This window comes from Schistocerca americana, chromosome 8 (genome assembly GCF_021461395.2).
Source record: "Schistocerca americana isolate TAMUIC-IGC-003095 chromosome 8, iqSchAmer2.1, whole genome shotgun sequence".
In the NCBI taxonomy this organism is placed as follows: domain Eukaryota; kingdom Metazoa; phylum Arthropoda; class Insecta; order Orthoptera; family Acrididae; genus Schistocerca; species Schistocerca americana.
This window is the reverse complement of record NC_060126.1, coordinates 389,263,128-389,269,016: the sequence shown is the minus strand read 5'-3', so window position 1 is coordinate 389,269,016 and position 5,889 is coordinate 389,263,128. Positions and strand designations below refer to the sequence as shown.

Sequence of the window (5,889 nt, the reverse complement as noted above, 5' to 3'; positions counted from 1 at the left end):
TACGAAGGAGGGCACGTAAGTAAAACAGAGTACGTAAGTTAAAGGATACAAAAGGAAAGTATTGAAATCAAGTAAGGAATAACCAGAGGTCACTCTATTCAGTCTGATCAGGCCTCAGGAGAAGTAATGAGACGAACAGCAGCAATCTACACTGATGAGCCAAAACATCATGACCCCCTGCTTAACAGCTTGTTTGTCCGTGTTTGGAACTAAATAAATCACTGATTCTGCGCATCAGACTGGATTAAATTGGTTTGTTTGGGGGAAGAGACCAAACAGCGAGGTCATCGGTCTCATCGGATAAGGGAAGGACGGGAAAGGAAGTCGGCCGTAACCTTTCAAAGGAACCATCCCGGCATTTGCCTGGAGCGATTTAGGGAAATTACGGAAAACCTAAACCAGCATGGCCGGACGCGGTATTGAACCGTCGTCCTCCCGAATGCGAGTCCAGTGTGCTAACTACTGCGCCACATCGCTCGGTGCGCATCAGAGCTCCGACATATGCTGGTAGTTTTGTGGAGGTATGTTGTATTAGATGTCTACGCACAGGTCAGTAATTCACGTAAACAACGGGCCGCTGATTTTCGTACGCGGTGATGGTGCACGATAACGACTCAGATGGGTTCCATAGGATTTACATCAGGCGAATTTGGTCGCCGAGACAACGTGAGTTCATTATAATGCACCTCAAACCACTGTATGACGGTTCTGGCTCTCAGACACGAAAAACTATAGTGCTGAAAGTTGACACCGGCCTCGGGGAAAGACATCAAGCATGAAAGGACGCACGTGATTCGCAGCTGTCAGCGTGTCTTCGATTACAACCACAGGTTCCGTGCAAGTGCAGGAGAATGTCTCCTATAGGATACTGCTCCCACCAACCTGCGTCCGTGGTGCGCAGTACGTTTTGAGTCGCCGTTCACCTCGGCATTTTTGCTACACTACCTCGATGCCGACCATCGACCTAGTGTAGCAAAAATTGGATTCACCAGAAGAGGCGACAGGTTTCGATTGATCGACGGTCGAATCCCGATGGTCTCGTGCCCACTGCAATGGGAATTGACGATCTCGTCGGGTGATCATGTGAACAGGTAGGAATGGTCTGCTGCGAAGCTCCATGTTAAACAATTTATGATGAACGGTGTGCTACGAAACAATCGTGCGTGCAAGAGCATTGTGCTCTTTCGGCAGATATGACACAGATCACCATCTATCCTACTTTACAGAGCAGACAAGCCTCCGAACCTACGTTCTCTGAAGAGTTGTGGATGTTTCGCCACTTAACGTCTAGTGGTAGTTTCACTGCCCTTCTACCTCTTTCCGTGGATGCTCACGACAGTAGGACGTGAACATTCGACCAGCATCGCCGTTTTGGAGACTCTCGTTCACAGGCTCTGTGTAATAATAATCTGACCTTTGACAAAGTCGTTTATCTCAATGGATTTCCCCATTTGCAGCCCACATCTTCGTTAGGGCGATCCCCCATCCGTGTCTGCTCCGCTTACATACTTCTGTTACCGCTCCATGTGCCCGCAACCCCATCAGGCGGCATCCAGCATCCAGCATCGCGGTGTGCAGTGGTAATGATGTTTTGGCTGATCATTGTATATGGAGGTAATACTCACTGGAAGCACAACAACTGCTTAACAGCCCTTTAGGTGGTAGCGTCTGACACTTCAAGTGCGGCCTGCAACTTTCAGAAATTCAGGAGGGATAATTTGTGGTGAAAGGAAAAGACGCCATTGTAAACGCCGAAAGGTATCTTGTCTGATAGTTCCTGCTTAAACGGATCAGTCCATGAGAGGACACCCACGTATCAGTATAAGTGGGAGAGAAAGTTAAGTTGTGCAGAGTAGTGTCTGTCAAAATAGACGGAGAAAAGAAGGAAAAATATTTTAGTAAAGCTTTAGTTGTAAGTAATATCCTAAGGTAACTTGATCTTAGTTTTAAGTAATATCCTGGCGAACTTGATTCTTTGTATTATTTCCTGTTTGGTTATCACGAAACTGTGTGAGCACAGCACACTTGAGGAAATATGGCGGCACCACTAAGGAAGAAAAGCCGCCACGAGGAACATAGTCCTAAGGGGAGGTACTAAATTTTTTCTTGTTTTAATTTGGAAATTTGTGGTAAGTTAATATGGGACCAAACTCCTGAGGTCATGGGTCCCTAGGCTTGTTATTGTTGTGGTGTTCAGTCCTGAGACTGGTTTGATGCAGCTCTCCATGCTACTCTATCCTCTGCAAGCTTCTTCATCTCCCAGTACCTACTGCAGCCTACATCCTTCTGAATCTGCTTAGTGTATTCATCTCTTGGTCTCCCTCTACGATTTTTACCCTCCACGCTGCCCTCCAATACTAAATTGGTGATCCCTCGATGTCTAAGAACGTGTCCTACCAACCGATCCCTTCTTCTGGTCAAGTTGTGCCACAAGCTCCTCTTCTTCCCAATTCTATTCAATACCTGCTCATTAGTTATGTGATCTACCAATCTAATCTTCAGCATTCTTCTGTAACACCACATTTCGAAAGCTTCTGTTTTCTTCTTGTCTAAACTATTTATCGTCCACGTTTCACTTCCATAGCAACGGCCTTGCCGCAGTGGATACACCGGTTCCCGTCAGATCACCGAAGTTAAGCGCTGTCGGGCGTAGCCGGCACTTGAATGGGTGACCATCCGGGCCCCCATGTGCTGTTGGCATTTTTTGGGGTGCACCCAGCCTCGTGATGCAAATTGAGGAGCTACTCGACCGAATAGTAGCGGCTCCGGTCAAAGAAAACCATCGTAACGACCGGGAGAGCGGTGTGCTGACCACACGCCCCTCCTATCCGCATCCTCAACTCAGGATGACACGGCGGTCGGATGGTCCCGATGGGCAACTTGTGGCCTGCTGACGGAGTGCTTTTTTTTCACTTCCATACATGGCTACACTCCATACAAATACTTCCAGAAACGACTTCCTGGCATTTAAATCTATACTCTATGTTAACAATTTTTTCTTCTTCAGAAACGCTTTCCTTGCCACTGCCAGTCTACATTTTATATCCTCTCTACTTCAGCCATCGTCAGTTATTTTGCTCCCCAAATAGCAAAACTCCTTTACTACTTTAACTGTCTCAGCATCACCCGACTTTAATTCGATTACATTCCATTATCCTCGTTTTGCTTTTGTTGATGTTCATCTTATACCCTCCTTTCAAGACACTGTCCATTCCGTTCAACTGCTCTTCCAAGTCCTTTGCTGTCTCCGACAGAACTACAATGTCATCGGCGAACCTCAAAGTTTTTGTATCTTCTCCGTGGATTTTAATACCTATTCCGAACTTATCTTTTGTTTCCTTTATTGTGGTCTTCAGTCCTGAGACTGGTTTGATGCAGCTCTCCACGCTACTCTATCCTCTGCAAGCTTCTTCATCTCCCAGTACCTACTGCAGCCTACATCCTTCTGAATCTGCTTAGTGTATTCATCTCTTGGTCTCCCTCTACGATTTTTACCCTCCACGATGCCCTCCAATACTAAATTGGTGATCCCTCGATGTCTCAGAACGTGTCCTATCAACCGATCCCTTCTTCTATAACATCGAATAACATCGGGGATAGGCTACAACCCTGTCTCACTCCCTTCCCAACCACTGCTTCCTTTTCATACCCCTCGACTCTTACAACTGCCATCTGGTTTCTGAACAAATTGTAAATAGCCTTTCGCTCCCTGTATTTTACCCCTGCCACCTTCAGAATTTGAAAGAGAGTATTCCAGTCAACATTGTCAAAAGCTTACTCACTACTTAATCTAACTTAAACTAACTTACGCTAAGGACGAAACTCACATCCATGCCCGAGGGAGGACTCGAACCTCCGACGGGGGGAGCCGCACGAACCGTAGCAAGGCGCCTTTGACCGCGCGTCTACCCCGGGCGGCTTTTCTTATTTCCTGTTGTGTATAATTTATGAACTATGTAAGAAACCTGGAGGCTGCGGAAGGTCTGCTCATATGTCACCAACATCTCACGTGAAGAGTGCTCAGGTGGTAAAGTCAGAATAGAGTGACAGAACCAGTTGACCGCTACAAACTGTTCAGAGTGGTAGCAGCTGTATAGTACTTACGTCTCTAAGGACCCAGGGTGTGTACAAACTGGCAACGGAGGCACAGGGGTTGTGCCGCAGTGTACTACGGCTGTGGTTGCGACGCAGGGGAAGTCGACTGCGACCAGATGACTGTCCAGCCGGTCGCCACCCCACCCTCAAAGGCATGGGCGAGGCTGCTAAGCGAGGTTGTCGACCCTGGTCGTCCAAGAAAGAAGCCACTGCACCCAACTGACTGTACCCATTGGGACAACACAACAATCTGCCCACTGCAGCACCCCTTTTCATCATTTGAAATTGTACTGAAAAGTAAGAGTGTTTATGTGAACAGGGAAGATGACAGTAAAATTCTTTCCTCTTTACCCGTGTGACTAAGTGAGTATGTCTGTAGTTAGTAAAGGACATCTCACTAGAACGAACCTAGTCATCATCATTATCAGTGTTCTGCCAAAAGGCAAGTTTTCACATGGTAGTTCTCCAGGCTGTCCAATCTTCTGCCATCCTCTTCAGGTCTGCATAATTTCCTCTTCCCTTTATGTCGTCTGTCATCTTGTATCTCCTTTTTCCTCTCAGTCTTCTCCCACAGACCAGTCCTTCCAAAGCATCTGCTAGCAAACACTCCTTTCTCAAAGAATGTCCGAACCAGTTCTTTTTCCTTTCTCTTGCAACCTTCAGCAGACATCTTCTCTCACCAAGCCTTTTCAATACTCTTTCATTACTCACTCTTTCCATCCAGCTTATTCTTTCCATTCTCCTCCACATCCACATCTCAAATGCTTCTAACCTTTTTTCCATCCTTTCTGCCTCATATAGTGCCACACTCCAGACAAAACATTTGCCTTTTCCTTAGACCTTTATCTAATTTGCCACACCTACATCTACATTTATACTTCGCAAGCCACCCAACGGTGTGTGGCGGAGGGCACTTGACGTGCCACTGTCATTACCTCCCTTTCCTGTTCCAGTCGCGTATGGTTCGCGGGAAGAACGACTGCCGGAAAGCCTCCGTGCGCGCTCGAATCTCTCTAATTTTACATTCGTGATCTCCTCGGGTGGTATAAGTAGGGGGAAGCAATATAGTCGATACCTCATCCGGAAACACACCCTCTCGAAACCTGGACAGCAAGCTACACCGCGATGCAGAGCGCCTCTCTTGCAGAGTCTGCCACTTGAGTTTCTAAACATCTCCGTAACGTTATCACGCTTACCAAATAACCCTGTGACGAAACGCACCGCTCTTCTTTGGATCTTCGCTATCTCCTCCGTCAACCCGACCTGGTACGGATCCCACACTGATGAGCAATACTCAAATATAGGTCGAACGAGCGTTTTGTAAGCCACCTCCTTTGTCGATGGACTACATTTTCTAAGGACTCTCTCAATGAATCTCAACCTGGCACCCGCCTTACCAACAATTAATTTTAGATGATCATTCCACTTCAAATCGTTCCGTACGCATACTCCCAGACATTTTACAGAAGTAACTGCTACCAGTGTTTGTTCCGCTTTCATATAATCATACAATAAAGGATCCTTCTTTCTTGTATTCGCAATACATTACATTTGTCTATGCTAAGGGTCAGTTGCCACTCCCTGCACCAACTGCCTATCCGCTGCAGATCTTCCTGCATTTCGCTGCAATTTTCTAATGCTGCAACTTCTCTGTATACTACAGCATCATCCGCGAAAAGCCGCATGGAACTTCTCCCACACTACCTACTAGGTCTTAATGTAGCAGTGAATGTACTCGAACTCGCGTGGTCTTATCTACGGTGCATGACACTTACCGTTACGCTACTAGTTGAC

General features: G+C 46.7%; 1 pseudogene; it reads left to right on the top strand.

The window, feature by feature from the left end:
* Nucleotides 1–2,582: 2,582 nt before the first annotated feature.
* LOC124546187 lies at nucleotides 2,583–2,700 on the top strand (annotated as a pseudogene).
* Nucleotides 2,701–5,889: the final 3,189 nt, after the last annotated feature.